This window comes from Erinaceus europaeus, chromosome 11 (assembly GCF_950295315.1).
Source record: "Erinaceus europaeus chromosome 11, mEriEur2.1, whole genome shotgun sequence".
In the NCBI taxonomy this organism is placed as follows: Eukaryota; Metazoa; Chordata; class Mammalia; order Eulipotyphla; family Erinaceidae; genus Erinaceus; species Erinaceus europaeus.
Window position 1 is genome coordinate 59,050,218 of NC_080172.1, and position 14,566 is coordinate 59,064,783.

The following is a 14,566-nucleotide window of genomic DNA, read 5'->3' on the forward strand; positions in this document are numbered from 1 at the left end:
GATAACAATGTATCTGTCTATCTGTCTGTCTGTCTGTCTGTCTATCTATCTATATATATTGGAAAATGTACACATGCCAAATAATTATAATGTTCTAAATAGGTCTTGTGATTTAAAAACAAAACAGAAAATACATAAATTGAGCCTTGGCAGTAAATGCATGAAACCCCTGAATCTTTTTGGTTAGTATCCACTTTGTAATTCTTTTAACATTGACAGCAAATTAAAATTTTGTTCTATAAACAAATGAAAAGGCATAAAGACTGTGGAATGTTATTGAAACAGCCAAAGCAGAGGCTATATGAAACAGACAGAACAAAAGACTCAAAAATCTTTAAGATGGCTAACAATGGGAAGTTGGGTTGTGGTACACACAGTTGAGTGCATACATGACCATGCAAAAGAACCCAGGTTTGATCACCATTTTCAGCCCATCTTCGATGGACCCTGAAGAAATCATGTTATGTGAAATAAATCAGAAACAAAAGGATGAATATGGGATGATCTCAATCACAGGCAGAAGCTGCAAAACAAGATCAGAAGAGAAAACGCTAAGCAGAACCTAAACTGGAGTTGGTGTATTGCACCAAAGTAAAAGACTCTGGGGTGGGTGGCGGGGAGGGTTCGGGTCCTGGAGCATGGTGGCAGCCCCCCAGTGGGGGTTGTATTGTTATGTGGAAAACTGGGAAATGTTATGCATATACAATCTATTCTATTTACTATTGAGTATAAAACATTAATCCCCCAATAATTTTTTTAAAAAAAGAAACTTTGGACCAGAAATAAAAATGTTACTCATTCATCCATTCACTTCTTCATCTTGGAAAAATGGTCTAGTTTGTAAGGGGATTTTTTAGTAAAAAGAAAAACAAACAAACAAACGAAGAACCCAGGTTGAGTCCCCACTCCCCACCTGCAGGGAGATGCTTCATGAGTGGTGAAGCAGGTTGCAAATGTTTCTCTTTCTCCCTCTCTATCTCCCGCCTCAATTTTTTTCTGTCCTATCAAATAAAATGGGAAAAATAGCCCCATGGGAGCAGTGGATTTGTAATGCCATTACCAAGCCTAAACCTGGTGGCAATTAAAAAAATATATATATGGTTAACAATGATCGATGATTAAGAAAAGGAAAAGCTGGGGACAAAAAGACAAACTAAAGGGTCTTGTAGAGAAAAAAAGAAGAAATAAAAATGTGTGCAGGGTCAGGAGACAGCTTGCTTGAGAGAGTGCCTGTTTTTGCCGTGCGTGATCCAGGTTGAAAACCTGGGTATATAACATGGAAGTTCTACTGTACTGCAGATAACTTTGGTTCTGTGCTATCTTGCCTTTACAATAAAATATAAATAAATAGATGTATGTTATAAGGAAAGAAATTAAGTGATGCTCACTGGTGTTCTTAGAAGAACTCAGTCTTGGAAATAGTAGACATTGGTCTTGAGAGATAAAATCATGGATATGCAAAAAGACTTTTCATGTCTGAGACTCTGAACTCCTGGGTTCATTCTTAATATGATCATAAGCCAGAGCTGAATAGTGCTCTAGACTCTCTCTCTCTCTCTCTCTCTCCCTCTCTCTCTCTGTCTCATAAATAAATAAAATGTTGAAGAAGAGGTGGAGGAGGAGGAAGAAGAATAGGACGAAGAAGAAGAAGGAGGATAAGGAGAAGGAGAAGAAAGGATGGGAGGAAGGAAGGAGAAAGGAAGGAAGAAACAATAGACACCCAATAATAGATTTCCGAAGTAAACTCTCCAGTTTCATGATTCTTTGGAATAAAATGAGTAAAAATGTTCAAACTGTGCTTGTACTGTGTTTTAAGTTTGGTTACATATGTGGATATCGCATGCCAGAAAGTTGCATAGAAGATGAAAGTTAGTCAAAGCAATAGATCACAACAACTTACAAAAAAAAATCCTGAGAAGAATATTTATCTAATGATTATATAAATCTCTAATTTACATCATTCACCAAAACAAACTAGAATCATGTTAAATTTTTATTAACTAATGAATTCATTCATTCATTCATTCATTTTAGTATGGATCCAGGGCCACACTCAGGTGTGATTTCACTGTTGCATGTCTACTTTTTTTTTTCATTCAGAGAGAGTAGAGAGAGGCAGAGGTATCATAGCACCCAAGCTTTCTCTGGTGCCATATTACCTCCCATGTCAGAGCCCAAGCCTGGATTGCATTCATGGCAATTCAGGTGCCTTACCCAGTGAATTATCTACTTGTCCTATTAAATTCTTAAATGTTAAAAAGGTGCTGTGGTGCCAAGAGAATATCAACAAATAATCTCATATCTTTGGATATGGCAAGCCTACTTATACATACTATATGATCTCAAAGTAATAAAGTAAATATGAACAAGTCTATATAAAAATGCAATATTAAAGCCAGAAAAATAGCTCACTTGAATAGTGTACCACCTTGACATGTTCATGACCCAGATTCAAGTCCTACCCCCACAACACTGAAGGAAGCTTTGGTGCTGTAGACTCTCTCTCTCCCTCACCCCATCTTTCTCTACCCCAAAAAGGAAAAAATGTAATATGCATGAATAGGCAGAGTCAATAAATGAAATGACAGGAAATAGTTGTGATATAAATGATAAATTATGAATATCCAGCATGTATCATATATTCTTGTCAATCTGTAAGAAAGAAAAAGAGAACTTCATTTTAAAAATAGGCAAAGGACTGGAGTGGCAGGCAGTGGTTATGCAAAAGATTTTCATGCCGGAGGTTCAAAGGTTCCAGGTTCAGTCCCCAGTACCACCATAACCTTGTGCTCTGGTTAAAAAGAAAATGGGCATAGGATATAAGTAAGCAGTTTGGGGAAGAAATGTCAATAAACAAGAAGAGCTATAATGGCACCAAAATATACAGATCTTCTATTTACAATGGAGTCATGTTACAACAAACCCATTGCAAGATGAAAATATCGTGAATAATGCTGCTAACATACCAAACATCATAGTTTATCCTACTCTGTACCCTGTAAAATATCTGTCCTTCGGGAGTCGTGTGGTAGGAAGTGCAGCGGATTAAGCGCACATGGCGCAAAGCACAAGGACAGGCATAAGGATCCAGTTTGAGCCCCCGGCTCCCCACCTGCAGGGGAGTCGCTTGACAGGCAGTGAAGCAGGTCTACAGGTGTTTACCTTTCTCTCCCCCTCTCTGACTTCTCCGCTCTCCATTTCTCTCTGTCCTATCCAATAATGACAACATTAACAACAACAACAATAATAACTACTACAACAATGAAAAACAAAAGGGCAACAAAAGGGGACAAATAAATAAATATTTTTTAAAAATTTTAAATATCTGTCCTTCATCCTCATAGTCATATCACTGGCTGGGAGCTGTAGTTCCCTGTTGTAGCATTATGATAACACATGGCACCAGCCCAGAAAATGATTAAAAGTCACAAATCCAACATCAATGAACAGTTTCACAGAATGGATATCACCTTCATACCATTGTAAAGTGAAAAAGGAAAATGTATGAGACCTTTCAGTGGCACACTTGGTTGAGCACACATGTTACTGTGCACGAATCCCAGGCCCCATATGCAGGAGGAATGCTTCACAGGTGGCAAGGCAATGCTGCAGGTCTCTCTCTCTCTCTCTCTCTCTCTCTCACTCTTTCTTCCTTCCCTCTCAATTTATCTCTTTCTAACTTAAATAAATATCACACAGTGCAAGTCAAAACATTGCACAGGGCCAGTGGTCTTGTATCTAGTAGAGGTCAAATGTTATAGTGTGCAAGGACCCAGGTTCAACCCTCTGGTCCCTGCCCGCAGTGAGGAAGCTTCAGAAATGATAGACAGTGCTACAGGTATCTCTCTCTCACTCTATCTCCCCTTCCCTCTCAATTTCTCTCTGTCTATGTCTAGTATAAATGATTATATATATGATGTTTTAAAAACACTCTAAATTGAGTACCACTGGTTATATCATAGCCATAAAATACTACTGGTTAACATCAGGTTAGCAACATTAGAAAAGGCCAACCAGGATGTAAGGAGAAATAGTCAACTTCATCCAGTACTGGAGTAAGTATATTGGAGATGTGTTCCTCCTGGGGTGGGGGTGGGCAATTCCACCAAGTTTTGAAGTGTATGTATTGTTAGTCAAATAATTTTAATTGTAGAAATCTATCCTACTTGAGTATTTATGTAAGTGCACAAAAATTTTGTTCAAGGCTGTTTGTTATATCTTGTAATGGGAGATTGCCAATAACTAACACAATGGAATTCTGAACTGGAGGGATAGTATAGTGATGATGCAAAAAACATCCATGCCAGAGGCTTGGAGATCCCAAGTTCAATCTCCTGTACCACCATAAGCCAGAGCTGAGCAGTGCTCTGGGAAAATAATATTAATAACAATAGTAATAATTACCATTATTAATTGTATTTAAAATATTATATGATGGTTGAAAAGAGAATAAAATAGACTTCAGAGCAAGACAGACTGTATTATATTATATTATGCCATATTATATTATATTATATTATATTATATTATATTATATTATATTATATTATATTATATCATCACTATGCTGTACTACTATATGCACATGCAAGGAAAAAAAACTGGAAGGATTCATGCTGATTTTTGCAGAACTTCCTTCCCACAATTTAGAAATTGAAAATGCTATAAAGAAACTTGCACTTGTCACAACCTCTGCAAGATTTGAAACTGTGGTAATGAGACCATTATTTTTATAATAAAAGTTTCTTTAATTTAATTTTTTTACTGCCATCAGGGTTATAAATGGGGTTAAGAGCCAACAGTATGAATCCACCACTCCTGGTGGCCATTTTCCCTCTTTTTCTTTTTCCTTTTAATTTGATAGAACAGAGAGAAATTGAGAAGGGAAAGAAGATAGAAAGGGAGAGAGAGAGAGAGAGAGATCTGCAGACCTGCTTCACCACTCTTGAAGCATTCCCCTGAAGGTGGGGATAGGGGCCTCAAATCTGGGTAATGTGTGCAATTAACCCATACACCACCATCCAACCCCCTATAATGAAAGCTTTGTAAAAGACATGTAACACATACTTTTATAAAACATGTCAGATCCCAAGACCCCTGAGCACTCAGCCTACCTGCTGTGGCCGCACTGAGGCTGCCCAGCCAAGGCTTCTGAAAGTGGGATCCATTGGTGAGATCCTCATGGAGCTGCCTCAACTTTTAAGGGGTGCTACCCCCTCTCCTCCCACATTCCTGATAGTTATACGTTCTCAGAGGACCAGTGAAGAGCTGTTTTCCATTCTTTTTGAAATGTAAATTCTGTTCCTTTCCCACCTCTTTCAGTTCAGAGTCATGAGTATGTGGTGTGACAAAGACAAGGATCTGACTATGCAAAAATTTAAACTTCAATATTGAAGAAGCCATATGAACATAAAGAAACATAAAGTACTAAGAGGTGCAAGTTACTAGTTGCAAGTTACTAGTTACAAGTTACCTATGACCAGTATCAACATCCTTAAGATCAGTGATTTCTTGGGAACACAGAAAAGATAGACGCCTTGAGAGTAAATTCTCAAGGCTGCCAAGTTATGATGCTCACAAGAAGAACTGCGATGGGGTAATAAATATATGAAAACATAATTCATTAGATAACAAACAAAAATGTAAACTTGAAGCAAATTTGACACAAATGCACTTCTCATCTTTTAAAAGTATAAGTGTATTGGTTTCATGAGAGAGAAAACAGATGTGCCTGTATATGTCCTTTTCCTCTCAAACAGATACTGTTTCCAGTAGATAGTCAGTCAGTATGAATCAGAAGGAGAAAAAATATTTATATTTTGTGTTTCACCAATGAAACAATAAAGGATATGTAGTAAGTCTTGGCTTTCAGCTGATATGTTGCCCTGTATTTTATAAGTTTAAATGAGAGGGGGCCAGGTTGTAGTGCATTCAGTTAGCACACACATTACCATGCTCAAGGACCTGGGTTTGAGGCCCTGCTTTTCACTCTGCAGAGGGTTAAGAGAAAGCTTCATAAGCAGTGAAGCAAGTCTGCAGGTGTCTATCTTTTTCTCTCCCTCCCAATCTCCCCATCAACTCTCAATTTGTCACTGTCCTGTCAAATGAAATAGAAAGATAGAGGAAAAAAGAGAAAACTGGCCCCTAAGAGCAGTGGACTTGTACTTCTAGCACCAAGTCCCTGGGGTACTTTGGTGGCAATTAAAATAATAATAATAAGTTGAAACCGGAACCAGCTTAAATGCCCAAAAGGAGGACCTTTGTAAATCAAGCAGTGCCATGGACAAACAAATAATATGATTTAAAAAATAGGGTTGAGCACCTCTTACCATGTGAAAAGGCCTAGATTTCAGCCCCCTACCTCCACCTGCTGGGGGGAAGGTTCGCAAGTGGTGAAACAGAGCTCTGGATATCTCTTTTTCTCTCTCCTTATCGCCCCTTACCTCTCAATTTCTCTGTCTTTTCAAATAAAATAAATGAATAAACTCTTTTTTAAAAGAAAGTTGTAAAAAGAATGGTCTTAATAAATAATGTAATCCCATTGTTTCTCCAAAAATGTGTGTTGGGTGTGTCTTTTGGTAAGATGTCTATTGAGTATTAGTCCCGGTATGGTAGGATAATGGCTATTGTGTTATTGCCTTCAGTTGTTCTATTCTCAGTTGAACTTGAATCGCTTTTCATTAATATCTCTCTCTCTCCTTCACGTTGTGTATGTGCATTTGAGAGAGAGAGAAGAGAGAGAGGGAGAGGGAAAGGGGGAAGAGAGGGAAAGGGAGAGGGAGAGGGAGAGGGAGAGGGAGAGGGAGAGAGAGAGAGAGAGAGAGAGAGAGAGAGAGAGAGAAAAGAGTGTGTGTGCTCTACCATAGAACTTCCCCCAGTGCTCCCATGTAATGCTGGGGCTCAAAAGGTAATGCATGTACTCTAACAGGTGAGCTATCTCTCACCCCCACCCCCAGTAACTCCTTTTCTAATTCTTTAAAAAAAAATTTTTTAATTATTTTATGTATTGGACAGAGACAATCCAAAATTGAGAAGGAATGGGTGTGATAAGAGGGAGAGAAATAGAGGGACACCTGCAACCCTGTTTCACCACTCACAAAGCGTTCCCCCTGCTGGTGGGACCAGGGCCTCAAATCCCAGTCTTTACTGCATTGTAACATGGGCACTTGACAAGGTGCACCGCCACCCAGCCCTTCCTTCTCTAATTCTAAAAGGACCTCCCACTTAGGTAAAAGCTCTCATTTCTTCTTTTTTAAAATTTGTTTATTTGTTTATTTACTTATTTTTCTTTTTGTTGCCCTTGTTGTTTTAAAAGCTCTCATTTCTGAGGGTGGGTGTGCCCCCAATGACCTGTAAGGTTGGCATAGGGAGATTCCAAGTGATGACTCATTGCCAATTTCTCCCTCACCATCCTCATTGACATCTGAGGGCCATCTCTGCCTCCCTCTCTTGATGCTGACTCATTTTTTTACCCCCTGCTTACTCCTGTGGAAACATATACAACAGGAGAGAGTGAGCAGCAGCGGAGGAGAAAGAACACCTCCTTGGAGATCTTGCCCAAGGCCCAGCTCTGGGTCTCTGGCTCCCAACACCCTCTTGATGACCAGAAGACACAGCTGGGACAATTGGGTCCTGTTAACACTGTGGCAGTGCTCATGCTACTGAATATTGTGACTTCTAAGATGTTAGAATAGAAAGATGCTCAGGAGTAAGCTAGCCTCTTCTCCACATTCCAATGGTAGGGTCTGAGCCCAGAGTGCTTCTGGCTTGTTCCTATTTCCTTTATCCAAATCAGAGTCCCAGGTCTCTGGGACAACCCATGCTCCCTACTGAGACCTCAGAGCCACCTTTGTGTGACACCTCTCACTGGCTTCCTAAAATATAGGAGCCAGGAAGTACGGCCTCCCCTTTCTAAACCCATCTCCTCTTCTTGAGTCTCCACTTAAATCCTCCTCCTTGTACCTTCCCACCAGCTCGAGTGAGAAACATGAAAAAGGAGTCAAGTGCCATAGAGCTAGTTCACCAGGTAAGCCTCCTGCCTAGCCATGTGCATGGCCCAAGTTCAAAGCCCAGCACCAGATGGAAGGTGCCATGGCACTAGAGGAGGCATTTGTGCACACTCTCTCTCTTTGAATGAAAAAAGTGGTCTGGAGTCATGATATATCGTTTCTTTTTTTTTTTTTTTAAACTTTCTTTTTAAATTATTTATTTGATAGGACAGAGAGGAGTTGAGAGGGAAGGGGGAGATAGCAATAGAAAGAGAAAGGCATCTGCAACACTGCTTCACTGACTGTAAAGTGCCCCCCCACCCCCGTGCAAGTGGGGACCAGGGGCTTAAACCTGGGTCCTTGCATTTGGTAATGAGTGAGTGTGTTCAACCAGGTTTGTCACCTCCGGGGCCCAGAACAGGTATTTCACAATAAAAGTCAACAAGTCTTTGGTTTCAGCAAAGATAAGAAAGGTCACCCTAAGGAGTCGGGCGGTAGTGCAGCGGGTTAAGCGCCCGTGGCGCAAAGCGAAAGGACTGGCATAAGGATCCCGGTTCGGGGTCCCTCCCGGCTCCCCAGCTGCAGGGGAGTCACTTCACAATCGGTGAAGCAGGTCTGCAGGTGTCTATCTTTCTTTCCCCCTCTCTGGCTTCCCCTCCTCTCTCCATTTCTCTCTGTCCTATCCAACAACGACGACATTAATAACAACAACAATAATAACTACAACATTAAAAACCAACAAGGGCAACAAAAGAGAATAAATAAATATCTTTTTAAAAAAGAAAAGTAAGGTCACCCTATGTTTGCACACTCACAGGGTCTGGCTTGAGTCTAGGTGGTCACATTGGAATTAGGGTCAGAATCCGCAGCCCCAGGTGTAATTCCCCTGCCTCCCACAGCCTCTTCCTCTGGCACCAACTGCCTTTTCTTCTCCTGCTGTGTCACAGCCAAGCAGTAGGGAGACCAGCCTCAGCCCACAGAAATACTTCCTTTGTGAAGCCTGGGTTCCTGAGATGAGAAGTCCCCTGGGGGATAAAGGATGGATTCAAATGACGCAGGTATGGTCACGTGGTTGCTGAGAAATGAGCTTCAAACACAACAGGCCCAGCCGCACTCCTTGGAGTGCCAGACCACAGCCAACCGCTTCTGTCTTTGAGTCTCAGTTTCCACGTGTAAAGGGGAGAGCTACTTTCCCTTCAGGTTCACTGTGAAAGGCAAGAGAGGTGACCCACATGCAGCTTGTAGGACTGTGCCTGGTCTGTAAGAGACATCCCATCAAGGTCAGCCTTCTTTCCTTTCTGACACTGTGCTACTGATCTACTGAGCAGAACAAAAGAGGAGACAAATGGAGAAGTTCCACCTCCAGAAACCAGCCAGAAAAATGTAAGACAGCAGCCCAGAAGGTTAAAGATAAAGCTTTGAGCCCTTAGGCATGACGTGCTGATTTCAGTCCCCCAAGACTGCATGTGCCAGAGTGATTCTCTCCCCCCTCCCTCTAGTTCCCCTACCCTCTCTCATAAATAAGTAAATAAATAAATAAATAAACCTTGAAAATGAAGAGGGGGTGAAAGAGGGGAGAGAGAGAGAGGAAGAGAGAAAGAGGAGACCAATGACTGGCAAGTTACCTCACGGAATAGTGCACCCTGTTTGTTCTTTGCATGCAACCCAACTTCAAGCCTGGCCTTCACCTCACTGGAGAAAATTTCAGTGCAGTGGTGTCTTTCCTTCTCTTCATCTCTGCCTCTCTCCTTCTATCTGAAAAAGTCATCCCAGATTGGTAAAGCACTGGCAGTGATACACACACACACACACACACACACACACACACGCAGTAAGATACAGACTTCTAAATACTTTCCAGCAGAAAAGTGGGCTTTGAGAATGACAGGGACATGGAAACTTAATAAGATCTCTTAGATATGCATCACTATTCTGCTTTTCTTTTCTTTTTCTTTCTCTCTCTCTCTCTCTCTCTCTCTCTGTCTCCAGGGTTATTGCTGGGGTTCCGTACCTGCATTACGAATCCACCACACCACTCCTAGAGAACATTTTCTCCCTTTTTGTTGCCCTTGTTGTTTATCATTATTGTTATTATTATTGCTGTTGCTGTCATTATTACTGGATAGGACAGAGAGAAATTGTTAGAGGAGGGGAAGACAGAAAGAGGAGGAGAGAAAGATAGATATCTGCAGACCTGTTTCACTGCCTGTAAAGCAACTCCCCCCCACAAATGAGGAGCTGGGGGCTCGAACCGGGATCCTTATGCTGGTCTGTGAACTTTGCACCATATGCGCTTAACTTGCTGCGCTACCACCCAGTGCCCTGCTTTTCTCTTTTTATCCAGTGCTAGAAATGGAACTCAGAGCCTCATACATACAGTCTAGTGCTAAGCCCCCTCTCTGGCCCACTGTTTTTTGTTTTCTTTTAATGAGACCAGACTGCAGCTCTATTATCTATGCAATGTCCCTCATTGCCTTTGCTGCTCTCATGTGCTGCCCGAGATGAGCTCAGGACTGCATGTATGCCCGGTACTTGCTCTAGCACTGAGCCCATTTATATCTCAGGATTGCTTAACTATAACCCAGCAGGACCTAGGAGTTTGTGGCCCCAGAGCAATGAGCTAGGAAGTTGAGGAGAAGAGGCCAGTTTCCAGTCCTAGGCTTAGGGACATGAGCCCCAGCGTTCTAAGGATACAATGCCAAACCCCAGGAAAAGAGGAAGTGGACCTCATGTCTGAGGATATACGGGACAGTAAACTGGGTGACTGGTGTGGGGTGAGACGAGGACAGGGTCCACAGTGACTGCACCCCCTCACCCCCCACCAGTGCTCTCTGACAAACAGCAAGAGCTGATTGTATAAGCAGCTGAAAAAAAAAAAGGTAAAATAAGGGCCAGTCTGCTGGAATTCAGACTAAAATTTGTTTACATTGTGACTTCTTTTTCTATTTGTTGGGCCATGTAATTGTCATACTTCTTGAGCCTCAGTTTTGTCATGTCTAACATGGCAGGAAAGCAGGGGAGGGGACATGTGTCCTGCTTGATTTGTTCTTAAAAGGTGGTGATAAGGACTCAATAAGAGCACTGATGAAAAGATTTACACTGTCCACCACCATGTTTGGCACAGGGCTATGGTGGCTACTGTGAAATGCATATGAGACCAACAAATGCATATGAGACCAACAAAGGGAAGTTTTTCGAGCTTAGTTTAGTCAAGGTAAGACCACACACCAAGAAAGAAGGCATTCTCTCCTGGTCAGGAGAGCTGGAACGCAAAGCAAAGCAAAGAAAATATCATTCATTTCATGGCAACCCAGTCAACCTATCCCTTCTGGCTGCTTCTGGGGCTGATTTAAAGAACCTGGGGGCAAAGTCCTTACCTACTGCTGCCATCATCTGGTCACAATCTGAACTGCACCCTTACTAATTTCACTACTTTGCTAATTTTTACTAATTATATATATATGTATATTTATTTATTTATATGTTATAGATATTAGTGATTTTAATGTGTTATACATAATTACAATGTTCTGGGAGTATTTTAATTAGCTAGGGTACGGAAACAATAAGTGCTCAACAATAGATGACTGGTTAAAATTGTAGGCTAGCTACACTAACTCTTTTCTTTTAATCTTTATTTATTATTGGATAGAGACAGAGAGAAATTGAGAGGGAAAGGGGAGATAGAGATGGATATATAGAGAGACACCTGCAGCCTTGCTTCACCACTTGCAAAGCTTTCCCACTGCAGGTGGGGGCCAGGGGCTTGACTCCAGGTCCTTGCACGCCACAATATAAGCACTTAACCAGGTGTGCCACCACCTTCCCTCCCTACACTAACCCTTTCTTATAAGCACAATTTGCATAAGGCCTTTCAGTTTGCCCTTCTTTGTCTTCAAAGTAACATCCTTTCATCCATACAACTGCCTTGTAATGAGAGTATTTTTATAAGTGAAGAGGCCAAGGCCCAGTGAATTTCAGTGAATTTCAGTGAATTTCAGTGAATATTTAATGAGGGGATGAGTCTGGATGTCCAGATCCCCAGACCTATGTTCTTTCTCAGCATGAGGCAGGTAGTTCTGTGGCTGCTACAATTCTTCTTCTTCTTCTAGCTGCTAGAATAGTTCTAAAAATCTGATTAAGTTCTCCCACTCTGCCCTCCTACTCCTCCCCTTGGCTGCAGAAGGGACTCCAGACCTCTTGCATGTATGACACTGTGCCAGGGCGAGGTGGGGTGGGGACTGTGATGGTGACTTAAACATGCATAACCCCTGTCTTCCAGGCAGTTCACTCTAGCCAAGAAAGTAAGGCAGGTGCCCTGGGGGCACAGTGTCTGTGGAAAACCCCCCACGAAGATTCAGGTAGAACTGACAGGAGGTCAGAGAGTCTCTAGATATGGGCCATCTGGAGCTCATCTGCATGGTGCAGCATTTTTCCAGGCACATGACCCAGGTTCAAGCCCAGCCCCCACTGCACTGGAGGAAGCTTCAGTGTTGTGAACTCTCTCTCTCTCTCTCTCTCCCTCTCTCCCCCATCTTTCTCTCTCTCTGTCTCTCCCTCTCTCTCTCTCTCTCTCTCTCTCTCTCTCACACACACACACACACACACACACACACACACACATATACTCCCTCTCTTTCTCTCAAAACTTCAGTCCAGAGTGGTGAAGCCCCAACCATGACAAGGGGAAAAAAGAATCTCTAGATATGAAAAGTGGCAGCCATACTGGAGGAGACAGTTCACACTTTGATTGGGGAAGGCCTTCCCAGTCAGGAGCCTGGCAGGAATGCAGCCCAGATGCTGGCAATCTCCAACAGCAAGGGAGCAGGGAGCCTGGCAGGCAGAGCAGTGAGGTGAATGGTTAAGCTGGACATGAAGGTAATGGGTGCAAAGACATTCATGCTCTTTGGTCAAGCCCATTCATTCTGTATTTCCCCTACCTATCTCTTAATTGGGCTGGGGAGAGAGCTCAGCCTACTAGAGTGCCAACTTACATGTCTCAGGCCCTAGAGACTGTAGGTTCAATCCATGGCACCTACCTCTGATAATCTGACAGATAATATACATGTACTGTAAAGGCCAGATGTATTTTGTGACAGGCACGGAATTTGTCTGTTTCTCAGAAAAACAGCGAAACCCAAGTATTGCTACATGGTGTCATTTCCTTATTCAGTATCTGATGACTGCCGGTTTGCCTTGTGGCAGAGCTTATCTAAGTTCTCATCTACATCCCTGCCCATTTGGAGCTAACCTTCTATGGACATTTAAGCAGAGTGTGGGTACTTAGTAAAGCACTAGGAGAAAAATGAGTTGTAGGGAAGTGTTGATGAAGTGGGATTATGTGCTTTTGGGAAGGATGGTCCCAAAGGTATCACTGAGGACTTTTCTCTGAGTAAAAATCCAAAGGCAATGAGGGAGAGAGCTGGGGAGATAGTACAGAGGTTTATACAACAGGCTTGCATGCATGTCTGAGACTCTGGGATCCCAGGTTCAATTCCCAGCATCACTGTAAGGTAGAACTGAGCAGTGTTCTGGTCAAAAGAGAAGAGGGAAAAGGAAGAAAAGAATGAAGAGGGGGTGGAGTAGAAAGGAGAATGGAGGGGAGGGTAAGAGTGAGAGTGAGAAGGAAAAGAGGACAACTGAGGGTAGGAAAGGCTAGAAAGGTACAGGAAAGCAGTGGTATACTGGGCAAAGCACACATTACCATGCACAAAGACCCAGGTACAAGCCCCTGGACCCCACTTGCAGGGGAGAAGCTTCATAAGAAGAGAAGCAGAATTGCAAGTGTCTCTTTTTTTAATATTTTATTTTTTTATTCATGAAAATGATAGGAGAGGGGGGGGAGGGAGAGAGAGAGAACCAGATGTCATTCTGGTATGTGTGTTGCCAGGAATTGAAGTCAGGACCTCACGTTTGAAAGTTCAAAGCCTTATCCAGTGTGCCACCTCCTGGACCACTGTGTCTCTCTTTCTCACTCCCTATCTTTCCCTTCCTTCTCAATTTCTCTCTGTCTTTATCCAATAAATCAATTAAATTTTCAAAGGCCAGGGAGCCAGTTATCACAGAAATTACAGAAGGGAAGAAGTCAGTGCTGACTGCACTGGAGTCTGGATCTTTCTGAAGAACTTAACACAGTGGAAGTATTGCCTGTAACCTGACTACAGATTTGGATTTGACCAACACTGAAGGAGGGAGCCCAGTACTGGGACACACAGCAAACCACCACACCCATGCTGCTATCCATGGCAGAATTCCTGACTTTTCAAGCCTGTGGTGCATTGGCGTGTGTGTGTGTGTGTGTGTGTGTGTGTGTGTGTGTGTGTGTGTGTGTGTGTGTGTGTGTGTGTGTGTTTCTTTGCCCATTGACCCATGAATGGACACCAGCTTGTTTGCATGTCTTAACTATTGTGATAGTGGATATAGAGGTGCAGAGAGCTCTTCAAAATAATGACTTGGGGGTTGGAGAAGTAGCTCACTTGATATGGTACCTGCTTTACGGTGCAAGCCCTGGCACACCGCGTGGGGAATGCTCCTGTGGCATTAGGGGAAGCTCAGGCTTAGGTGTTGTGGTACCTCTA